The sequence below is a fragment of the Pteropus medius genome, unplaced genomic scaffold (assembly GCF_902729225.1).
Source record: "Pteropus medius unplaced genomic scaffold, Ma_sr-lr_union100, whole genome shotgun sequence".
Classification (NCBI taxonomy): Eukaryota; Metazoa; Chordata; class Mammalia; order Chiroptera; family Pteropodidae; genus Pteropus; species Pteropus medius.
In genome coordinates this window covers 2,105,710-2,131,291 of record NW_024349141.1, presented here as the reverse complement: position 1 = coordinate 2,131,291, position 25,582 = coordinate 2,105,710, and the positions used below count along the sequence as shown (strand labels likewise).

The 25,582-nt window shown below is 40.7% G+C and overlaps 1 protein-coding gene, 1 long non-coding RNA gene and 1 pseudogene across 5 annotated transcripts in view; 2 read left to right on the top strand and 1 right to left on the bottom strand.

Moving 5' to 3' along the window:
* PTPRG (protein tyrosine phosphatase receptor type G) overlaps window positions 1-25,582 on the top strand; it is a 631,793-nt gene that overhangs the window by 4,995 nt on the left and 601,216 nt on the right. The window lies entirely within an intron of this gene.
* On the top strand, window positions 8,717-23,143 carry LOC120616996 (uncharacterized). The gene is made up of 4 exons (XR_005656740.1): window positions 8,717-18,357; window positions 19,086-19,188; window positions 22,595-22,739; window positions 22,850-23,143. It is a non-coding gene; the product is annotated as an uncharacterized LOC120616996 (long non-coding RNA).
* On the bottom strand, window positions 23,683-25,416 carry LOC120616997 (NAD kinase-like; annotated as a pseudogene).

Sequence of the window (25,582 nt, the reverse complement as noted above, 5' to 3'; positions counted from 1 at the left end):
CATGTAGGAGAATGCAATGTCATTTCCAAGCAGGATGAAGATTTAAATGTGGGTGTGCATTCTGAATTGGAAGCCTGAAAAATTTATGATTAACACTTTCATCCTGGGGCACATCTTTCATGTGATCACATTTAAGAATTCAGAGCTTATGGGAGAAATTCAGGGTATCTAAAGTTAATCTCAGAAGTGCTTGATGTCTGTCCCCCCAAATAAACCTTGTGTATGCTTTGGTTATAGATTGACCACTGTCAGGTGACTGGTCAGTAATCACTGAAACTGCATTTTTGGTTGTATTTGTGTAGAGAATAAAGGGACTGCGAGTCCAATAAAGGAAGCCAAGGAAGTGTACCCTGTCCCCGCTTTTAGTTCTCTAGGGGAGTTTGATCTGTTCTAAGCTGGTAGCTACTGAGGAGGGCCTTAAGAAAGGGAGAAATGTTCTTCCTGAGAAGAGCCTGCCCCCAACAGGCACTGAGAGCTTCTTGTGGAATTCAGCTGCAGTCACTGAATTTCTTCTGGATCGAAGTTGCCTCAATCCGGAGGCAACCTCAGTAAATATTTGCAAATAATTAAAAGATCTGATATCCTGGTTTCCCTGTCTGAGAAATGGGAGCGACCTGCTTACTTGAAAAGAAGCAAACCCAGGACTATGGCAGTATTCTGTGCACTTAAAGATCAAATAAATAAATAAATAAATAAATAAATAAATAAATAATAAACTTGTTTTTGATACTGAATTTCTGTGAATTTGTAATCGCCTAAAAAAAATCACTCCAAAAAGGATATGTTTTAAAAACCCTTGTTTATTTCCCCTTGCTTTGTCTTACAATTCTTCTTCGCCTCGAATTTCCAAGACCATAGAATTGTTAATGTCTCTTTAAAAAAATAGATCTGGAAGTAATGTAGGTGAATTTCATTTTCAGAAGTCTCTAATGATTGAACTATATAACAGATAAATTCGTGGTTTGCTCCTATTATGAAAAGATTACGAGGTCTATAGCGATGGCTGTGCGAGATTGCTTGAAGTAGCTCAAGGGCTCTATATGCTATTGTCTCTCCCTTTAGGGACACCTATAATAGGAGGGGCCATTTCACCTGGCATCATTCATAGCAAAATGTTTGGTGTTTTGATTGATAGGAAAAAAAACAGATATATGTGAACTGGCTTGCCAGGCCTATGCTGGCTCAAAGTTTTTATGACTATGGTACTTGATATGACCATTTTAAAAAAACATGCAAAGTGCTTTTAGGGCTGGGTGGAGGAATGACAGCTGACAAGGTTCCAGATGTGCAGGTTTCTCTTTGAAGCCCCCCTAACTGAATTTTGTGGTACTTGAGGTGGGAAGACAACTTTCACATTAAAGGAGAACTTTGGTATTTTGTCAGCCAGTTTATGAGAGTCACTGTACTGTTTTATAAGCATATAGCAAAGAAAAATCTTTTAAGAGCCTAGAGCTTGTTAATACTTCTTATTTTCTTTGAAAACCAAGAAGCTATGGAAAGTTGTATAGAATATATCAAAGTACATGTAAGAATATGGTCTCTCGAGCCAGCCTGCCTCTGCCATTACTAGCTGAGGTGCCATAAACAAGTTACTTAACCTCTCTGTGTGTCTCTTTTTTCTCTTTTTGTGAAATGGCATAGTAAAATGCCTGACTCCTAAAGTCTTTGTGAAGCTTGAAAATTCCTCCTAAAGAACTTAGCACTGTGCATGATAAATAGTAAGTGCTCAATAAATTAACCATTGTTATTTTATATGTACTAAAGAGATTTAGATGGGAGTATGTGGGGAAAGGAAAATAAAAAGGACAACTGTATACGAAAGCAAAATCATTTAAAAAATTAAAGTTGCATGATGGCTTTTGTACCTAGCTTTGCTGTTGAGGACAAGGAGGACTAAAGAATGGCCCAAGGGCATCATCCCATGTAAAAATTAGTAAGATGGTTACATTTTGAGGTTTAAAAAAACAAGAAAGCCTCAGTAATAAGGTCTGAGATAACCTTACATTGCAAAGAAGGTCTCCACTTTCTCACCTTAGGAAGGGAAAGATGTTTTCTGGAGGTTTAACATGCCCCATGTGAATCTCAAAGATCCCCCTGTGGTGTAATCCTTTGTAGAAAGAATAGCTTGGTCCTGCATCCTGGAATGCCCATTTCTCTTCTAGGCCTTTTGTACTGTGTGGTAACCAAGGAGAATGGGTCTCTCTGGGTTTTAATTTTGTGCCACTAATGGGGAGCAAACACTAGTAATTGGGTGTCGCTTTTGTTTTGTACTTGTGCGACCGTTGAACACTAATGTCCCTGTCTCCATATCTTCACGGATCCAAGACCTGCAGAACATATGAGAGAACCACACACTGTGGGTGGCGCCTGCCCTCTAATCAATTTTTTGCAAACTGAAATCAGCATGATGGTTTTCTGGCCCAACAACAAAGTGTGATTTTAAACTACTCAACTTAGCTATTTTTGGGCTGTAGCAAAGTGACACAGTTGGCTGCTGAAATCTAGCAACTAAAAAAGAACAAATGAAAGCATAGTTCATGGAATATGTAACACTTCTATGTAAGAAAATAGGACAACTGGTCTTATTTTTGGGTCCGTGATACTATTTTTCTGACAAGAGTGAAGCAGGTTGTCGGTTGATATTGTAGAGGGTATACTTTTGAGGAATTCATAACAGTTATTACATGAATCCAAGAGATATTTGAGTTGTCACACAATTGCAGCCTCATAAATTCCACAGTGTACTTAAATCAGATAAACTTATCAATTTGGAATGATTTGGATAGGGGACACAGCCATAAGCAATTTATCAAATACAAAGCATAATCCAGATTAGTGAGGAAACGTCATTGTCTAAGGGTCAAGTTAGTCATGAATCTTCAAAAGGATTTATTTACAGAGCAGTGGTTATTTGTAAATGAATTCTAGTCATTAAAAAAATACATCTCTTTTCTGAAGTGTTTGGATTCTGTGAGTGTGGAGGTTCAGAAATGGCTGAGGGCCTTGCCATGTCAGTGGATAGCAGAGCTGCCTAGGACAACTTGTCCAACATTTTATGGAATGGGGTCGGTTGGTGGTGGGGGTCTGCGGTGGGCTGGGTCCCAGATACACACACCTGTTATTCAGGAACCACATCAGGATTCCAGGGCCCCAGGTTGAAAATTTTTGATGTATTGTAGCAGCGTTATCTTGGACAAATGGGCCTTGGTTTTTTAATCTCTAAAATGGGAACAGTGGTTTCAGTAGCCTATGTTCACTGAGCACTTGCTTTGATTTAGGTGTTGTGCCTGAGCTTTTTCTATGTCTTTAACCCTCCTCGGAAGTGGAAACCATGAATATCGTCATTTTAGGATAAGGAAACTAAAGCCGAGGTTGTCTCTTGTCCAAGTTCATCCCTGTAGTAAGTGGGGATGGCTCTACTGTGTCTCTCTCATCATCTCTTAAGGATTATTTTTAATTTCAAACTGGTTACTGTTTGTTTGAAAGCTGTTTTTTCTGCTTGCACAGGAAGGCCAGTTAAGAGACAGACCCAGCCTAATATATTTCACCCTACTGCTTTTCCCGTGTGAGTATCATAAATATTGGGTGAAATAAAGGTGTCTTCCTTTGCTACAAGTAAATAAGGAAGTAGTGCAATTAGTTTAGGTTTTTATTTGGTTACATCGAAGAGATGACCTTTCAGCAAATTATGTTAGCTTCTGAATAAGCTGATAATAACTGTGGATAGAGTGAGTTTGTTGGTGGTGAGTTTTTTGACTCCTTTTCAGAATGATCTATAATGATTTAGTTTATAATATGAGAACTTTTGTTTGCAGCGTTGAATATTGTTATGCTATGATAATGTGATATTATTATTATTATCATCATTATTATATCATTTAAGTGTGGGCTGCAGGCTCTGAATCACGACTTTGAAAAGATCTGAGGGAGTTGTACTTGTCAAGAGTGGTTTGGGTTCTGGATTTTGTCTTTGGAGTTTAGAACTAGCTGTGGAGCCAGCCAAGCCAACTGTGGGTCTGGGCAAGACCTTCGGTCCTTTTGGGGTTGCTTTTCTTACCCTTAACTAAATGGCTTCTAAAATTCTTCTGGGATTTTAGGGATTGTTGATTCCAGGCTGGGAAGTTTGGAAAGGTTGTGACCTTTCTCAACATACAAGTCAAATGCCCAATGCACATTACATTGTGATTTGTGAGGTGTACTTCTTGTTAACTTTCCTCTGAGAGTTTGCTTCCTAAAGCTCTAAGAACCCTTTGATTATCTTGCTAACCTTGCTACAGAATATCCCCAGGGAGCCGCAAACAAGGTGGTGAGTGGATCTTGGTTAATAGAATGCCTATAAGCTATTTTCTTTTTTTAACATTGAACTTATTTCTCCTGGAGTGCAGGTAAAAAATGGAGGCTTGCTCATGCCAATGAAGTTATGTGTGGCCTTTAAAAGTATTTAATGTGACTTACGATTGGAATAGTGGTGGCAGTATTCTTTGTCTAAAAAGAGAACACAAGGCTAGTTTGGATCTTTTGTCTTACTCTAGACAAGAGGAATGGAGAAATAGTCATTTGAGTTATCTGGAGTTCTGCAGGGGGCATCTGACCAGCATATCCTCTGCTTAGCCATACTGTGTTGAAAAAATTGATTTAAAAATTAGGGCATTTCACATTCATGCTATCAGCAAATATATCTTGCGTACCCATAGTGTGCCAGACACTGTCCTAGGCCTGGGTGCGGGCAATGATGACCAAACTCTTGCCCTTGTGGGTGCTTCCATAGAAGTCTGGGTTACTTCTGAAAAATTGGAAGGTGTCGCAAGCTAGGGCCTGTGTTCTTGCTTGGCAACAACAGTAAGCTGGAATTAAATAGTGGCTGCCCCTTGAGACGGAGCCCGGCCCGCAGCGGTTATTTACAATTCTTATCCAGTCCCTTGAGGTGTTTGCCACCCACATGTAGGTGATTTCTAGATGTCTACCCAAGGGACAGATTTTTTGTTCTTGCTTGTTTGGGGTTTTTGTATTACCTGGATTGGTTGTGTATAAATGTGTGTGTGTGTGTGCGCGCACTAGTGTGAGCATGTGCTAGTGTGAACACATGCATCATTGGCTGATGAAATGACCATTCTTATCAGTCTGAAACTAAGCTATTCTGGTTGTGTCCTTTTTTGGGTTTGCAAATGGCTTGCGGCTTGGGTAGCTCACAGTAATGTCAGTAATGTGGTGGCTTCTATTGCTGTTGGCTTGTTAAATTTCAGAAAAGTTGTGTTTTGAAAAATCTCTCATTTGACTTAAGAAATAGCTCCCTTGGTCACTTTCTGTTTATCAGAGTACCCAAAAGAGCACTCTGATGTGGGGAGGAGGACCCTGACGGATATACTAGGATCCCAGTAAGTTAATGTTAGAGATGTCATATTAGCGGATCCCTTGCCAAAGATTATAAGTTTTTCACCTAACATTCCTGACTCAGTAATTTTTCGCACATGAAATCTGTGCATGGATTTCTAACACATGATGGAAATATCACATAACTTAATTTTTCCAAAAACAACACCTGAACTATGAATTGATAGAGTAGGCAGTTGTTGGCATGGACAGATCGAAGATTTGAGGGGGTAATTCTTTCACTCTAATTCCAGCATATGTTCTTTAAATGGTCACTGTAATATGCAGTATGTTCACATGAATTTCTCACAGGAGTCAGAGCCCAGTTAGACTGTATGTATTTTGAGGGCAGGACCTCATTTCTCCTTCTACCTACTGTATCTTCCGTATCTAGGTGGGAGTGGTCATATCTGAGGACTGATGGACTAGCAGATAGTGTTCTCTGAAACAATTACAGGACATTTTAGAAGACATTGATATTATATGTGGCTTCTAGAAATCTCAACATTTATATATTTCATTCCCTAAAGAGATGTTCATCTTCCTGAAGAGAATTCAGAGTGTATATATTGTCATGGTGTTTGAAGTCCATCTTTAAAAAGGGAGAAACTAAATTTGTACCTTCTGTTGCTGGCCATCATGGTATCTATTGCTGAAAAAAAAAATCTAATTAGAGGTCAAATGTCTTATGGGACAGTAGGATTATGTTTTCCTGGTTATAACCCCTTCTTTTCTTTTTTTTCGTGGAATAATTTAGGCTAAATTCTGTGACTTGGGTATTCGTTGCATCGGAAGTGGCCTTGGCTTTGGGATTAATCCCGGAGAAATAAGGCATTCTCACTTTTGCTCTGGTTGTTCTAGAAATAGTGACAAGGTGTGTAGAGGGCACACCTTGAGCTGATTATAGAGTGTGAGATGAATATTGATCTATTGCCTAGTAATGGCTTTGGGCAGGTTGGTCCAGGAGAAGGGCTTACCTGAACTGACACGCTTTTATTTGCTTAACACATATTGGTTGACCACCTTATCTAATGCCCACAATTAGACAGATGTTGGCTGGTACATCATGGAGCTAAATTTTCTAGAACGCATTGCTAGCTGATGCCTGTGTTATTTATTTCTCTTACATCCAGTTGTTTTCTCTTCTAAACTAGTCATTTTCTCTGCTTAACATGTCTGCAAAGGCCATGAATGGAGAGTGCAGAAATCACTTCACAGTTTTAGGCATCAGCCCTTATTTTCTCAATTGGTCAATTTGGGTAGAAGCTGCTGAAATTACTTTATGTGATTGATGGTAGGTAACTCTGGCATTAGATTTTTTTCTGACATTTTTTTAGGATGTGATTTTTAAAAGAAAAAAACTTTTCTGTTGTTATTGAAGCATCTTAATTGATACAAGGCAGTTTTTGAGGTTTCTACCGTTACTCGTCATGCCAAGTGGAAGGAAAGTTGATTTCTGGAGAATCTGGGCAAAATGTAAGCACTCTCACCAGATAAACAAAGGAGTTTGTGGAAATAACTCCTTTTATGCCTTGGGACCTTTATTTAATAGGGTTTTGAGAAAATGAGACTTGAGACAGACAGATAGAGTCTGATGAAAGAGCCTCTGGCAAATGAATTGCACAGATTTGTTGATCAAGTTAAGTAACTGGTCCAAGTTAGTGAATCCTAGCTTTGACCTTTACTAACTTGGGCCAGTTACTTTATTGGTTTTCTCATCTGTAAAATGGGAATTTTGAACCTCCTAGAGCCCTTGGGAAGATTAAATGAGATCGTGTGTGCAAAGCATCAGAATAGCATTAGGTACACAGGATGTTACATATGATACCTGCTTTTAATAGCTGTTGCTTAAGATTTAGGAAACAAATACTTGCATAAATATGCTCTCAGTTAATGCCATGCAACCCTTTGAAGAGGTGAGAGAGCTGGGACTCAGGGAGAGCAGAGATCCCACAGTGAATGAAATGGAAAAATCGAAATTTGAACTTGGCTTTCTGGATGCTGTAGTGCTTCTCAGCTAGCAGAGCAAATGGTGGATGAATTTAAAGTGTACGTGGCTACTCAGGAACATTTTCTATTGACAGAGATTTACTAAAGATGGCTGTTATGTTTTAATTTGCTGTATAAGCTCCCAGCTTGAAGGAACAGGTTTAGAGCTACTTTTGATTTTCTCATTACTGAAATTGTGGTGTGAGTACAGTGTATATGCCTTGCTTTATACTTCTGTGTTAACATGGGACCCTGGGTGCATATGGGTGGAGACATTCAGTGAAAACATGTGGCACATATTTGTCTTCTTGCCCCTGTATTACTCTACGGTTTTTCTAAACAGGGATTGGAGTTTGGCATTTGAGATAAAGGTTCTCACACCGGTAGCCATGGCAGACATTGCTAATCGGTCACAGAGCTCTTCCCTGTGAATGTCTGCGCCTCTTAGACTGCTTCTCAAGAGTTGGCCTGGGAGAGGACTTTATTGCCACCTCTGTGCTATACTGAGACACGTTAGCCATCCTTCCAAAATAAAAGAAGAAGCTATCCGTGCACAAAAGTTCCCGATCCAAGAAATTGATTTGCGCTCATGTTTGACTCATATTCATTTATTCGGGGGGAAAAGTCCAATCTCTTGATGGTGGTTACATCATATTCTAATTTGTGAGCTCTACTAATAGAGATTTAGGGATCTAAAATTAGTGGTTTATTTTTCCTTTCTTCAAAGCCCAGAGGTTTTGCATCAGATTATAGTTGCTGTAGGACTGTTCGTATTCCAAAGTGACATCTTTCTGAATTCTTAGCTATTTAAGTAAGGGTTAAGTATGGCCTTAGTGACAGCAGTTTTTAAAACCGTGACTGACTAAATGGATCCTTTCTCCCTGTTGTTTATACCTGGTAAAATGTCTTGTGTTTACTCCGAATTAATTCGTCGTTACCTTCACAGTAGCTCATTTCTCAAAATTTGAGTGTTCTCTGACCACTGTTATTTTTGTTAAGGGAATTGGAGAGTAAGGGTAAAAGGTGACAGGAATTCCTTTGTGAGGCTGACATGAGAGAAATTCGTGGTATATAGTTAATACACCAAGCACTTGGATGACATCAAGTAGTCCCGTATTTATTTCCTGGATATGAAATTTTTCCCCTGAGGGTCCCTTCGAGCCTTAGCTTATTTATACCATGAAGTGTCTATAGAGCCGTGCTGTCCAGTAGGGTAGCCACATGTGGCTCATGAGCACTAGAAATGTAGCCTGTCTGAATTGAGATGTGCTGTAAGTGTCAAATACACACTGGATTTCAAAGACAAATGAAAAAAAGTATGTAAAATATCTCATTAAATTTTTATATTGGTTGTCTATTGAAATGATAATATTTTAGATATATTGGGTTAAGTGGGACGTATTATTAAAATTAATATTTCCTGTTTATTTTTACCGTTTCATGTGACTGCCATAAAATTTAAAGTTACGCATGTGGCTTGCATTCCTGGCTTGCATTGCATTTTTATTGCCCTTCCGACCCCATCTTGCCTTCCAGAATGATCACCTCTTCTCCCTTCCCTACCCTTTCACAACATAGTGCCAAGAGAGACTCTGGTTGTTGACGCAGAGGGTTGCCTTCAGGAAGGCACTTTCACTAGGAAGGGCTGGGTATCAGAGCGGAGAGTTGGGGTCATTTAGCTTTGCAGGCTTGTTTGCCCATCTGTGAAATGGGGTAACAGTCCCTGCCCTGTTGAGGTGGTTTATAGAGTAAAGGAAGTAAGCCGTGTAAGGCATTTGGCATAGGCCTGGCAAAGAGTCAGCACCTGAAAATAATAGCCATTATTGTTATTTTACTGGCTCTTGATTGGGCATGGAGCAGAGTTACTGGCTTTGAATTCTCCTTCTTTGGGTTCCAGTAGGTGAACTATGTGGAACCTGTGGAGGGTTGCAAACAGATCGGCATACTTTTAAAATGCCAGCCTCTGCTGCCTAGGAAATCCAGGACAGCATTCCAGTTGAGCTTATGCTCAGCAATTTGAAAGGTAGAAGGGACTTCGGAGATCTTTAGAGGTTGAAAACGGTCTGCAGAAGCTCCTTGCCAAGAGTACTGATCTACTGCAATGCTCGTCCCCTCCTGCTCAGTGGAGGAGGCTATAGAATCCTGCCTCCCACAGCATCCGGGGCCCTTGCACTTGTTCTCCTGGGTACTTTGCTTTGTTGAGGCCCAAGGTCCTATTCCTAGTTAATAGCCACACTCGTACCAGCTTAAAGTGCTGGACTCCAGGTTATCACCAGTGGTCCAGGCTTTAACACAGCTATGGAGTTGGTGAGGTGGATCGAGTGGTAGCATCTGTGTAACATAGAGACCTTCAGACATCCCTTTTAGGATTTTTGGTTCCTTTTTCGAACAGAATGTTAAGATGGGTGGCTCTTTGAGGTGAAGTAAATATTCTGTACTGGCGAACCTGCTTAATTTGGAAATGGAAAATAGGGAGTGTGAGAGACAGACCAAACACACTTTTATCAGAAAGCTCAGATCTTCCCAGAAGGACTTCTGGCACTAGGTCTTATGTGTCAGTTTGCATCTGCGAGTTAAGAATTTGGTCAAGGGCGGCTGATGATGGGGAAGGAAGCAGCGGGAAGGATGGGAAAACCCATCCCTTTTAATTGTTTTTCAGGCACTGGATGGCAAGGTTTCCTTCTCAGGGAATGTTTGGCAAGCTGGACACATGCTCGTTGTTCAGTGCAGGTGATGAGAATCTGGGTTTCAGTTGTAAGTTCTTTTATGAGGGATAAACAAGGATGTTGAAGTCTTCAAGTCAGGGTGTTGAAGGAGCCTTTCTGGGTCCTCGGGGCTCACCCCAAGCCTGCCTTGGAAGGCAGCGGGGAGTGATGAGAGCAGCAGTGCAGGCCCACATGAGAAGGAAGGAAAGAAAAGAAGTTCTCTGAGGGTTTTCTCATACTTTTCATCAGAGCCAGATTGTCGAGTGACAAAGGAAAATAGCCCACCAGACCTGTCTACGCAGAGCTTTGGCGTTCCCCTTGCCAGGTTGTCAAGGCAAACCTCTTTTGAGGGGTGGTCCGATCATCTGATCACCTGTCACTACTGACAGCTGCCTCCCTCCTTGTCCTTTCACTGGATCTGGGAGTTTTATTCCTGTGTAGTATTTTCTGCTGTAAACCCTGATTTCTAGGAAGAATACTTCTCTTCCCAGCCAGTCTTGTAGAGGTGAGGCCAGGTATCTGGAAATTTTGCTGTTACTCCCTTTACAGGTGCTTTTACAATCTGGCTCAGCTAACACAAACCACCATTTATTGAGCATTACTCTGAGCATGGTGGGCCTTGTGCTAGGGGCTGGACATACCTTATCTGAAATTCATCCCGTATTTCCCAGGTGTGCAAATAGAAGTTATGCTTAGTTAGGAAACTTGCCCAGTTGGGATAGCCTCGAAAGTGGTAGAATTCAGATTCTAACTCCAAAGTCAGTGATCTTTTCCTTAACAACGTGATGCTTCTGTTCTTACGTAGAAGACCAGCTCTGCACATCTTGTGAACTGCACTTAGCGGATTGAACTGTGGGTGCTTTAAGACCGATAGCTGAATTCTGAAAAGGGAAAGGCCAAGTAAGTGAGGCCCGAAGGCTAACTTGGACAGATGTCTTAATTTTTTTCCCACTTGGCCACTATAGGGATACACAGAATAGAGTCAGTTCTTTGTATGTATTCAGACATAGGGTTGAAGAAATGCTAGAATGCATTTTAAATCCAAAAAACAAAATGTTAATAAAAGCCTTACTGGGTAAATGTGTTTTATTCCTACGGCCAAGAATAAAGTTAAAGGGCTTAAAGATATTACAGTAGTCCCCCTTTATCCACGGTTTCACTTTCTGCCTTTTCAGTTATCTGTGGTCGACTACAGTCCGAAAACAGTAAATAGGAAATTTGAGAAAGAAACAATTCATAAGTTTTAAATTGCATTCTGCTCTGAGTGGCATGATGAAATCTCAAACCATCTTGGGTGAATTGTCCCTTTGTTCAGCGTCTCCATGCTCTATACGTTCCCCATCCTTTAGTCCCTTAGTATCTGTCTTGGTTATCAGATTGGTTGTCAGATATTTTGAGAGACAAGAGACCACATTCACATAACTTTTATTATAGTACTTCGTTATAATTGTTCGATTTTGCTATTAGTTATTGTTAATCTCTTACCGTTCCTAATTTGTAAATTAAACTTTATCATAGAATAGTATGTATAGAGTTCAGTACCATCTTCTATTTCAAGCATCCACTGGGGGTCTTGCAACATAATTTTCTGTGGGTTAGGGGGGACTTCTGTATTTTCTTTTGGATGCAGAAACCTTTCAGGAGCTCTTCATAAGTTACCTTGGTAATAGGATATAATCATACCTTTTGTCTGCAAAGGGCATGTTTTGTTTTCAAGGTTCTGTGATTTCTACTGGTTTCTAGAGGTTTCTAAGTAGATAAAGAAAAGTAATGTCTTTGATGTAGGGAAAATGTTTGTGTTACCTTCATTGGTGTCTTAGTCCCAGAGCATAGCAGACACATGTTCTTGCCCTCTGACTTTTCCAAGGCGTTGGGGCTTGGTCCACTCATGTGTTTTTGTCAATGATGTATTGGGTACCATCTATAGCCCAGGAAGAAACCAGGTAGTTGGGGATGAATTTCCAACTTTTCTTTCTTGGTGGTGGATACTTCTAAAGGCTGAATAGGTGGACACTCTTTGAATAATCACCCCACCTCACTGAGCTCTCAGTGAGTTCTGTCCTAGAGGAGCTGTTGTAAATCTAGAGTCATCAATTCCCTCAGAGAGAGTAGCCAGAGTTTTTCTTCTTTCTTGCCGCACCTTTTAATTAGTTCCAGACGCCAGCTAATCAGACAGCAAGTGCAAAAACTCAAGGTTGAGAAGGAAGGTCAAATTGGTTGTCTTTCTCCATACCACCAAAGCCCTGGCTTTAAAGAAAAGTGATGGGTTCCAGTCAAATATTAGCAATTAGCCCTTTGTGTTTCAGGAGCAATAGGATATTAAGAATGATACCTTCCTTTGGAACTGAATGAAAAACCTAACTGATATTTTATATGTGCACATGGAATAGGGGAAACGAGTAAGCAGAGGCAGTAATGAGCCTGTTGAGATGGTTCACCGGTGTGTGAAAAGGCCTATTTCAAGACGAAGTCTTGTGTATCTGGGACTTGGACCCATGTCTGCCTTGTATCTTAGCTGCTTTCTCATGGCATAAAGCCTTTAGTGACTGTCAGCTTGCAGATGGACACTGCAGAGATTTGAGAGGAGTGGGAGCCAATGTTGGATGCATCAACTGGCTTTCGAATGCCTGGCAGAGGCATTTGGGCTTGATTTTGTTGTCTGTGGAGACTAGACTGTAAGATAGGACAAGGAAAGCCTGACTGTCATGGTGGTCGTGCAAACTGAGACTGTAATGTCTTCTTGCTTAGTCGTGGACTAGCTTTGTGACCTTAGTCTCCAGTTTTCTTCATCTGTAAGATGGGATAATGGTTGCTATCTCACAGAGTTGATGTAAAAATTAAGTGTGAATATAAGTAAAGCGGTGGTCTCTAGCAAGCACACAGCTTTTGGTGCTATTATTGTTTTATCACTCTTGTTTTGCATGCCCAGCATCCCTTTACCACGTTTTGCTAAGAGCATCTTTTCTATTCTTTGGGTAGTGATCTCTCATTCATGGTCTTGATGGAGCCTTCTGCTAATCAAGAGGCTCTGTCCACCCCTATTTGAGATATAAAACCCAGGCTAGGCTAGTCACACCTTTTCTCCCTGGAATTGGAGGCTCGAGTTGAGTGACATAAGGAATGACATCTCTCTCAATTTCTGCTGCCTGAATTCCCCAGAGCTGTTCTGATCCTTGCCCTTTCGGCATCTAGATTGTTTGGCTGCTGATTGGATTCTTTAAAATGTCCAAGATCCTTTCAATACATTCTTTTTCTGCCTGTATTAATCAAGGGTTGATTTTGGTCATTTTCAGTCAAGGGTACTGGGATTAGCTGGAAGTTCATGAAAGGGTAGATAACTAGTTGGATTGAGAAGGACAGGTACAGTCTCTCCTGCCAGCTGAAAATAGTCATTTAATGATGGTTTCATTCCCCTGTTTTTCGAGTTCATTCATTTTGAGCTTTTTATCTCTAGGAATTCTAGGACTTTTATTTTGGTGCTAAGGATAGCCTCTCTTGAGGAGACATGCTGATAATACTTAGGCTTAACTGCTTCTCTTGGTTTCATTTGTAAATGAGAATCCTAAGGATCTGTAAGGAAATGAGTAAAACTTAATTGAACAACATTTAGAGCTGGAATTAAAAAAAAAAATAAAAAGGGTCCATAATGGTAAGAGGCCCTGGAGGATGAAATTAATGCAAAGCTGTGAATCTGGGTGTATATTTTGCTCATATCTAATCCTGTCTATCACGTTTTAATTACTGTTTAGACTAGAGGTCGACAGTGTCTGATGGCCTCCAGAGTTCATCTCTCTTATCATATCTTGTCCCCACTCACCGTTTCTTTTGCTGGCGATATTGGACAGCAAGTGTTTCAGCCTAAATTAAAATCAATAAGAAGCAATTTCATTTGTTTTTAACTATGAAGACAAGTGCTTCCAGCAGAGCACTCTACTTTCAAGTAAAGTTCAGTTTTGTTTTGTTTTTTTCTTTTTTTTCTGGCTGGAGCCCCAAACACATTAATTTTTCAATGGAAGTCTTTGACAATGCTACCCTGCTCTGATTTACGGCCTTGTTACCATCATCATCTCTTTAAAACTGGGATTGTTAGCACCTGGGTCACTTTTGTGTCATAGAGATCCTGGCAATCAAAGCACCATTAGATTTGTCTGGCCATCACTTGGGAGCTTGTTAGAAAATCAAGGCCTCAGCCTCATCCCAAACCAATACAGCTAGAGTTTTCTTCTCAACAAGACCCCCAGATGGTTTGGAGCGCCTTTGAGGTTGAAGACTGCTCCGTTTGAATGGGAATGTTATTTTAATCTTTTTGTTTTTCATAATTTTTTCTATTGAAGTGTAACAAATGTTTGTTGTAGAAAATAGGGGAATTCATGAAGGTATATAGAGGAAAATAAAATCATTTGTAACCTCAACACCCAGTTATAACTGATGACTTACTATGTTGGTCTATAGCCTGTTGGTGTGTTGTTAGAACGTTAAAAAAAAATCACGCTGTGAAAGTTATTAAAACATCTTTTATTCAGCATAAAGTTTAATTCTTAGGAGATGATAGATGAAGATCTAAGTTCTCCTTTGGTCAATGACAGCAGATTCTTAAGGAAGAGACCTTCCTTTCTCCTAAACCTATATCATTTGTCAGGAACTTACTATGTGTCAGGAACTGCTACTGCTACTGCCTGTGAGAGCTTTAAGTCGGTAATCACAGAAGATGATGAAAATTAAGGCACTGGACTTTTGAATCTTGACACACATTTTCTGACAGTTGAGACAAAAGGAATTGTTAACATGGGCTTGCTCTTTTTGCGTAATTTTTCTCCTTTTTATTTTTTGCCTTGTGTTTGCTAATATGAATTTTGAATAATTGCTACTTTAATTGCTTTCATTAGGTGATAGATTCCTCTGATTGAGCAGACCTTTCCATCTGAAAATATCTGGGATTTGAAACTTAAGGTCAGGAAGGACAACTTCTTCAGGAGGGGGGAAAAAAAGGTGGTTGTCTTGGCAGCGGAAGCTTGCTAATTACACTGCCAGTCTAGTATCTATTTGTGATGGAGGCACTGGGGACCCAATTAGCAGGTCATTTTCATGTAAGGGTTTTGGGATTGGACTCTGGTGTGTGAAGATGATATGGCAACCAGTGAGCACCTTCTCAGGGCAAGGCAATCGGGGATGGTTTTAGATCTTGTCAGCTTGGATTGCCACAGGTCATTGATAGGAAAGTAAATCTCTGCTGTCTAGTACTAAAGTTCTGCAGTTCCTTCTGTTCATTTGAATTAACAATTTGTAAAGTTATCCTGTCTGCAGAGTGAATAGTCTTAAAAAGTTGGTGCTCTTTTTTGAGAGAGGCTGGCTTCCTGGGAAGGGACGGGCCATGGGGATGAGGCCGGGAGAGTTGTGACAGTCACAAACTGGAAGCACAGGGATGGCAGAGGTGTGGGGCCATCCCTTGGGTCTGGATGCCCCATTTGTTTTGGAGGCCTCTCCCTTTCAAGAATAGACTGCTTGTGTTCTTTTTACTAGTGTTGATATGGAAATGGCAGGATATCTATCAGGTAGCGGACTGGGCAACCTTTTTCTCTGTTTATTCTTGTCATTTGTAGGGCTGCATATCACCCCAGTATGTCTGTACCCAGGTATGTCTGTCTGCTTCTAGTTCTCTGCTGGTGGGAGGAATGTGGAGGGAATGTGATTCACCTTTTGGGCGCCAAGGGCTGAGAAGTTGCCTGTGACTGGTCCACACTGATGGGGCCAGTGTTTTTGACTCTTTCCAATCTTCGCCAGGGCAGAAATTAAGGTCTTATGGTGAATCAGACCCAATCTTCATTGTAGCTTATTTGAAGCACTAATGGCAAATATCACCTTACATTATTTTGTAAAATAGAAACAGAAAGCAAATAGCATGCTGTCTGCATAAGAGCTTTTAACACAGAGCTTGTAGCTATTATTTATTCTTGGTCCTTAAATTTATAAATTATGAAATACTTTCAGATTTCCAGAGAAGTTACAAAAAGATATTACAAAGATTTCTGTATCCATTTCTGCCCAGATTTCCCAAATATTAAGTTTACCACATCTGCTTTCTCTTTTTCTCTACACACACATGCGTGCACCATGTACATACACACTTTTTTTCTGGACACTTTGAAAGAAAGTTGCAGGCATGATAATTCTCTACCTTTAATGACTTCAAATGTATTTCCTCAAAACAAGGACATTCTATTACATAAGTATTATACAACCATCAACAGAAAATTAACACATACATTTCTATCTATAGCCGTTATTAAAATTTAGTCAATTATCCTAATGTCCTTTATAGAAAAACAAAATTTTTTCCTGGTCTAGGATCCAAATACATGATCACATGTTGCTTGGGGTTGTCCTGCCTCTGTAGTCTTCTTAAGTCTGGAACTTTGTCTTTCATGAGCTTGCCCTTTGACGAGTATAGGCCACTTTAAAATCTCCCTCACATTGGATTCCTGTGATGTTTTCTCATGATTAAATTCAGGTTATCCTTTGTTATTTATTGCAATTATGTGTCCCATTTCTGCAAAGGAGCACGTAAAACTTGCTTCAAGTCTTTTTTTTCCCCTCCCTCACTTTATGCCTCAACTCCTTTCGATCTGATATTCTTTCTGGGGGGAGAAGGTTTTGAACATACACACCTAGTATGCATAGTTTCCTAAGCTATAGATTATATTAGTCAATACCTGCTACTTTATCGAAATACCATAGATTGGATGGCCTAAACAACAGAAATTTTATTTCTCACAGTCTGGAGGCTGGAGAGTCCAAGATCAAGGTGCTGGCCAGATTGATTCCTGACAAGAACTCTTCTTGCAAGCAGATGGCTTGCTTGCCATGTCTTCTTGCTATGGACTCATAAAGGAGAGAGAGAGAAAGAGAGAGAGAGAAAAAGAGAGAGAGAGAGAGAGAGATATCTCATGTCTTTTATAAGGGTAGCCCCACCATCATGACCTAATTATCTACTAAAGGCTCCACTTCCAAGTACCATCATATTAGGGATTAGGTCTTCAATATGTATTTTTGCGGAAGCAGAATTCATTACATAGCATAGAGATACTATCATACTGATGTTATATACATCATAAAACCTTCAAAAAACATAAACTAAGAGGGATAAATGTATATTTGTATAAATATTTACACACACACACACATACACATGTGTTTGAGTGCATACGTGTTCTATTGTTTTTCTTCAAGTAGCCCAGTACTGGAGACACCTACACTTACCTTTGTACAGGGAGCAATAATTCGTTGCATGATACGTTGAGATTTGTTGGTCTCACTCTAGGTGTAGAATTTCCTCTTAATACAGGGGTCGGTAAACTGTAGCCTGGGACCACATCTGACCTGCTACCTGTTTGTGTATAGCCAGTGAACTAAGAATTTTTTTTTTAACATTTTAAAATTTTGAAAATATTTTAAAAATAATAATTTAAGACATGTGAAAATCATGTCATTCAAATTTAAGATTCAGAAATTAAGTTTGATTGGAACACAGCCACACCCGTTTGTTTATAAGCTGAACAGCACTATGTGACCTACAAGGCCTAAACTATTTACTATGCGGCCTGTTACAGAAAATGTTTGCCAACTTCTACTCTAATACCATCTTATTAATGAAACTACCGCTTGCCGAATGATATGTTCCAGGTCCTGAACTTAGAGCTATGCGCGATTAATTTAATCCTCATCACAACCCCATGAAGCAGGGGTCTCCTAAAATAATCTTCTAAGAAATTGTCTCCATTCAAAAATGAGAAACTCTGAAGCCTACATAGAGAAAAATTTGCCCTCAGTTACATAGCTGGTAAGTGAAAGGATGAGTTTGAAAGCAGCTTTTATGCATCTTGGTTCTTGGTAGTTCCAGGTCAGTCTGGACTTTCAGAATCAGGTAGTTGCTGGGGTGTGTTGGCAGCCAGTGAGGGTGACCCAGGCTATTAGACTGGTCTGTGCAGCCAGGACAGCCTTGTCCACAGCTGTGCCTTTGGCATCCTGGGTGCCTGGTCATTGCTTAGTAAAGGGTTGAAAGATGGATAGATGGAGCCTCAACTCAGCATGGAAAACGAAAGTGAAATATGAGAATGTGGTCAGGGTCAGCTATTAGATTAGATTTACTGAAAACGGTTACTTCAAGTTGGGCTAGAGCAAGAATCCCACAGCCTCAGGGAGTCTGAAGTGAGAGGATCAGGAATCAAGAGTGAGGAATAAGAGCTGAGGCTGGAAACCCTGAGGGCGGGAGACCTCAGGTCTCCCAGATATTCCGGTGAGTGGTCACTGGGGACAGCACAGTCTTTTGGAAATGCCTAGGCTTTGTTTTCATGTCCCAAGGTCATGTGCCTTCTCCGGATGACATCACCTGATTCTGATAGAGATGATGGGCCAGGAGCAGGGAAGTAGCTAGTAGTGGGGTAGGTACTACTGGCACTTATTTTTTTCTTTAATTTAAAAAATGTTGTATGCAATATATAAATACATTCTTTCTTAGACCATTTCAGCTAAAGCTTATTTCTCCTCATCTTGCCTCCCCAGTGTAAGGAGCTATTTTAATAGGTTTATATATATATTTATACAAAAACATAGATTATTTTTACATAAACAGTATACTGTATTTATCATTCTGCTTTTTTTGTTCAATGTTTTAAAAAAATATTCTTGGTACCTAATACATTTAACATAGTCCTTTTAGTTGCACTATAGTATTCCATTGTTAAGAATATCCTGCAGAGGTAATTAGCATTTTCCTGCTGATGGTCATTAAGGTCACTTCAGATAATGATTATTTATTTGAACTTCCTTCCACAAATTTGCTAGTATTTGTTTAAGGTTGATAGAATTGGGCCTGCTGGGTCATAGGAAAATAGAAGTGGAGGTCTTGGCTAGCCTGTCCTCCCTCCTGATCCTAGACACCCTAGGGTGTGATTCTGTTTTACCTAGCTGGTCTGCTTTGCCTTGCTTCTTGTGTATATTGTTTCTTTTTCTTTCTTTTTGAAGGATGAGAGGGCAAGAAGATAAGCTGCTGTGATATTTGCAGGCCAAGTGTACAGATGGTCCTTGACTTACGATGGTTCGACTACAATTTTTCAACTTTATGATGGTGAGAAAGTGATATGCATTCAGTAGAAACTGTACTTAGAATTTTGATCTTTTCCCAGGCTAGTGACATTTAGTACGATAACTCTGTTGATGCTGGGCAGTGGCAGCAGGATGGTTTTGCCCAACTGTAGGCTAATGTAAATGTTCTGAACATGTTTAAGGTAGGCTAGGCTAAGCTATGATGTTTCAGTAGGTAAGGTGTATGAAATGCATTTTCGACTTATATTTTTAACTTATGATGGGTTCATTGGACATCACCCTATGGTAAGTCCAGGAACATCTGTACATCAATCCAAGGATGTCCATGAATTTTATTCCCTTGCTTTGTTGTGGAGTGACAGAAAAGAAACGTCAAATTTGCCAAGGCATGCTTGCCTTAATGTGAAAAACTGTCATAAGGAGGAAGGGCTGGTGGCATCCACCTCCAGGTCAGTGGTGTGGAAACTAGTTGGAGAGGCAGTGGGAAGAGGGGAGAGCAATGAGGTGTGTAGAGGAGCTAGAGAGAACCTGTGGGTGACAGGTTTTGAATTTGGCAGTGAACGTGTGATAGCCTCCTGTTTAGAAATATTTACAGAAGCACCATAACATAGTTGTGGGGGCCATAGGCTTTGGAACTGGGTAGACATATTTGGTTCCAATCTTGTCTATATGCTTAGGCAGATAAGTTAGTCAGCCTGTTGTGAATCTGGCTCTCTGTGAAGATCCTTGAGAATCATTCCTCAAAGATGAGATTCCACAAGATAATGGATGTGAAGGGCCCCACACAGTGCCTGACACTCATTAGGCACTAATTGTTCATTATCTACTGAGTTCCAGTTACTGAGTTTGGTGCTGAGACTAGAAAAGACAGCTGAGTTCTCACTATCAGAGCACTCACAGACTAGAAACTGACATGGAAATAAATGAGCATAAGAAAAAGTTGAATGAGCCGGAGGGAGGCAGAAGAAACTGCTGGGCATGTCCTCAGTAGGAGGCACTGGAGGTAAGAAAACATGTCTGAATCTTCCTTTTCTCTGGGGCTTAAACTGTGCTAGAGCAAGTAAACCATTTTTGTTATTATGTAAAGTTTATACCTAACCACAATGATTTCAAATTGTTTTCTTAGTAGTGATTGTAAGAAATACCCATGTTTTGGGAAAGGATGTGGATCTGCCTGTTTCGGGAACTTGATGTTTCAGTCTTTGAAAATCAACATATCTTTGTCAAGTATACCCCAATAAAGCTGGGCCGGGGTGGAAAAAAAATCACCTTCTGAGCTCTCTGAAGTCTGGTTAGTTTTCTGCGGTCCCATAGAGGATGCTGGGTTGGCAAAAACAACACAGGTTCTGACTAGGTATTTATTCTAGGATATTCCATATTTTACTATTCAAAGTATCATCCTCTGACCAGCAGCATCAGCATCACCTGTGAACTTGTGAGAAGTGCAGAATCTTAGGTCACTTGGGGAATCTTAGGTCACTTGGGGAATCCAGAGTGGGATCTGGATCTGTTCTTAATAAGATTCTCCAAGTGATTCCTGTGCACGTAGAAATTCGAGAAACAATGGGCTGGGAGAAGTACAGACGACTTGGATCATGTTTGTACATTCCCTCTTTGTAGTATTTCTCCACATACAACCCAGTACCTCTGTGCCCCATTAGGATAGACACCCTGGGGACCCTAAAACAGTTATATGTCGAGAAAAAGACCCCATGGTGAATCGCTCTTAGGTAGGGAGTCCTCTAGATTCAACCCAGGAATCAGTATTTTCTTTGTTAAATAGGGGAAAATAATCAGATTAAAAAAAAAAGAAGGTCTAAATAATTTTTCTCACAGTCAAAGTAGCTGTGGTTACATAGGTGGAAATAAGCGCTTAAAACTTAAAGCTTATTCCTTAAAAGTAATCTGTGTATAAAGCTCTCCTTAGCTAAACAAAATGAAATGGGTTTTTTGAAAACTGGAGCTAGATGAATGATGTTTTTATAATTATCACTTGCTTTTACTTATCAGCTCTTGTTCTTGTTTTCATTTCCTTTCAGATTGAGGCATTTTTAATGAGGAGAAGAATTAGAAAAAAGGGGGTCAGGAAACCAAAACATAGAGAGAAAAATTCTGCTGAGCTCTGTAGCTTTTCTCAGTTCTTTAAAGTGCTTGAAAAGTAATATTTTGTTGCTGCTAAATCTAATTAATAGCTGGCTGGTACTCATCAAAACCTCATTTCTTTCAACCTTGAAGGCAGTTGGAAAGATACACGGATCTGTGTATTATCACAGCAAACGAATTCTTTTTTTCCTTAATCACTTAGAGCTTTATCAGCAATGTAAGCAGCAGATGGACAGCTGTGTTTAAAAAATAAAATGCATCTCGGAGTGTTCACTGTGGCATGTAATGAATGTGTATTGATTGATAGAATTACTTTAAAAAAAAATAGTTTAGAAACCAGAGTCTAAAACTATGTTGTAGGCATGGTTCTTAACTGAGTATCCAGCCTGTTCCTGAGTATTTGGATGGAATCAACAAGTCTTTGGAAGCCTGTTCTCAGCCCAGCACAGACTAATCAGAATGCTGTGGACCAAGTGGATTTAAACACAAAGAGAGGATGAAAGTGCTCATCCGGGAGGAGGGCATGGGAGGATTACAATGCAGAGCCCTGCATCTCTGCCTGTGTGGGGTGCAGCTGTGGGCTGTTAGTTATATGGGCATTTCTTCCATTCTGAGCAGACCAAATATGAATTGACGTGGTGGCTGACGTGCTGATAGGCTCAAGTAAAGTAGGTCAGTCCTTCATTGCCGCTCTCAGACGTTGGGAGTCCTAGTAGAAAAGAGGCAGACATTGCAAATGCTGCTTATTTAGAGGACAAGAGCTGTTTCCAAGGGCTGCCTGAGCATCCCCTTTCCACACCCTCCCTCGGTCCAAATCAATTATTTCTGTTGAAGCACACCCAGGAGAAGCACACCCAGGACTTAATGTTTTATGTTTGTTAGGTAGAGTGTTACTCAGTTTGGCAAATATTTCAAGTATCTACTTTGTGCCAGGTCCTTGGTACAGCAGTTTAAGCTGCAAGTCTGCCATTTGGTTGGTCGTGCCAATGGAGCCAACGTCCATCAGCACTTTAGATGTCCGTAACTTATTCTATGCGAATAATCTGGCAGCCTTGCTTTCAAGCCTGACTCTTATCAATAAAGCATGACAGAAATCTGCACAGTGTGTTTGGGGAAATAGCTTACAGGAAGAAACACGATGTTACAACAAAATTGGCCTGATCTGTGCATAGCTAAGGTCTGAGATCGACAGGGGATTGTTACAATTAATGCTTTTTTTTTTTCTTTTAACTGTTGTGAGTCTGTTATTGGAAAATGAAAGGAGTTTTTTTTAATCTGGGTGAAAAGTAAGAAAGCCTGTCTGTTTACAGATGTTTGTCATTTAGTCAAAACACAGATGAGTCTACATTTCTGGGTTTCCATCTGGACATGCTGCATGTGGCTGAACCATGATAATCTCCCACCTCCTTGAACAGAACCGCAAAACGTGGGTGTTTCCTTTGTGCCCTGAGTGTAGCAGCTTTGCCATAGGTTTGTGTTAGCTGATGAACTGTATGTTTTCACCACAGGTGGATGGCAGGATCAGCACAGTCATATTCACATTTTAAGAAATTTATTAATTATACTTCTATCTTTTGCAGATGGAGAGAAAAGTCTGATTATATAGTGTTACTTAGCTGCTCAAAGAAGTTAACTGAAGTTAAACTATGGAAACTCTTAAGGTATCTTTTCTTATAGCCAGGAATGTGTCCTCAAAGTTTGGGCGGTCTCCAAGATGTGGCAACAGTGTTGCAGTACCGAGAAAGGGACTAGATGTCAGAATCTGGGTAAAGGGGTACAGCTACTTGAGGGAAGGTGCAAGAGAATTTCATTTATAATTTGGTAGTTTGGCCCTAGTCCTTGACCCTTCACTGAATAAAATAATGTCATATTCATAAGTTAGTAGGTGGAATATCGTTTATATACACATTAGCAGCTGTCAAGCTCTAGGTGGAACTATGTTCTAAGATTTCTGTATATGACTGGATTTGGGTCTTAGAGTCTTTATCATTTTTTGGGTTACTAGTTTATATAATGGGCAAGAAGTCTAGCTAATGTTCATGTCTAGGTAAAATATTAGAAAATCTGTATGCTGTATTTATTTTTACACTTCTGTTTCTTTAAGTAAACAAAGTTTAAGTTAAACCAGCTACAGACTTGAAGTGTTAGCAACATCGTATATGTGTGTGTGTGTGTGTGTGTGTGTGTGTGTGTGCATACACACACACACATACATATATATTTTAATGTTTTTGGCTATGAGGCATTTATTTTTAACAACAAAATGTAGAGCAATCTGTTCTGATTCCCTCTGAATTTCAATAGACTAATTTATGGAAAAGCTTCCTGATGAGTTACAAAGGACCTGTCCAGCTTGGCTCTCCCCGTCCCAGCCCAGGCTCTGACTGACAACACAGGTGTGCGTGGTGTTGACTTCAGAGCTGCTGCCATTGCTCACTTCGCTTATTTAGAAATCCAAAAAAGGAAGTCAGATTTACAATGTTAAAAATGGCTGATCTGGTTGACAAAAAGCAGATTCCAAGCTCCTCCTCTGGCTGCACACAGAAGTGACGTGATTTCTTATACTAGCGCAAGGTGTGTGACCATTTACCACACATGTGTTCAGGTTGGCCTATTCCCCAGAGGGCAAGTGAGAAGGTGCAGAAAAGGAAAAGGTAAACACCAGCGAGACTTTGGGGCTATGGAGTCCCTGTGTGGCCATAGCAGGAGCAAGGGCCTAGCCCTCCTCGCCCTCCACCTCTGTGAAATGAGCCTGCTTTTCCTGCATGTTCCAGTACAGAACCAGTTGCTCACAGGGTCTCAGATGTAGATGGAAAGGAGCAGGTATCATGAGGTAGTGATGGTGATGCTGTCTTGTTGGCGGATCTTTTGTCTCTTTTGTCAGTTGAAAGACACCCACCTGGCATTCTTTGCTTCCAGTGACAGCATGATCTTCAGCTCATCCCCTCTGGTGTCCACAGTTAGCTGGAATGATAGCAAGTGGGAGCAGATAGGCATGATCACGATGGTTGGCATGTTGGAGTGGATCATGGAGGGCCTGGCTGCAGCCGCATACACTGTATTGCCAGTCAGGCTGGAGATGATCGTGTTGTTACCATGCAGCTTGGTGATAAGGTGCCTGTCCAGGTAGACATTCACGTTGGATAGGTACGAGGAGCATTCCATCACCACCTCATTCAAGACCTGATCCTGCATGACCTGCTTTCTGGCCCTTGTGTCCAGGTCTGCAGCTTTGTTCTCCCTGATTCCGCTGGGTACAGCCATCTTATTGTCTCCGAGATCCTTCATGACCCAGACCTTCAGCTGGCTCTGAAGAATAACAGCTGCATTCCCCTGCATCACTTGAGTAGTTTGGGAGTGAAAATTCTCAAAGTTGAAGGGGATCAAGAAGTGCAGGGAGCCCAGGTGGAAGGCTGTCACCGGAGTCATGCTGCCCTGGAAAAGCTATGAGGCCTAAGGCAGGGTCCTGTCTCCTCCCAGGCATATGACAACATCGATCTGATTGGGAATGTCATCTTAATCTTCTCTGGAGAATTTCCTTTAAATTAGTTTGAAGTCGTCATCACTTATTGTGGTCTTCTAGAACTTTCTTCTCCACATACACAATCATGTACATGTAGAACTCCTTAAAGGGCTGGAGCAGGCTGGCGTCTGGACCTTCTTGATGACGAGAACACTCTTTGAGGAACTTATTATACATCAGCTGCTGGTTGGCAGGTCCTGGATGTGCATGATAGTCTGGAGTTTCTGCAACACGCAGGGCTTTGGCCCAGAAGTGGTCACCGAGCAGAGCCTGTGTAGAGACTGCATCCTGCTGAGCTTCTTGGCTGGTGAGGCAGATGTTGCAGATCTTGGCCTGCCTGGAATGGGTGGCTGAGACCTCAGTTCTGATCTATACTCAGCTCCTCGCTCATGTTGACATTTTCTTGTCCCATGTCCATAGTTGGTAAACAAGGACTTAGGTCAGAAAAAACACTGATGCCATTTGCTGCCACAGGGGCCTTCAGGAACATCTCGCCCTGTCCCCAGGGTCCCGCTGCCACTCACAGTCAGTAGCTTGCCTCCAGCGCCACAGCTGCCTCCCCTTCGTCTCCTCCCTTGCTGCCAGGACCAAGGTGCTGGACTGCTGAGCCACAATCAGCACCATTGTATTATTTAGCAAAACTTGAAAATTTGAAAATATTATTGAAAAGAAAGCTCTCCCTCTTCATTTAATTTATCATAGCCCACCTTCAAAAGATAAAACCTGTTTAGGCAGGAGGACAGTTAGTTTTGGAAAACAAATTTGAATAATCTTAATTTGTATTTGGTTT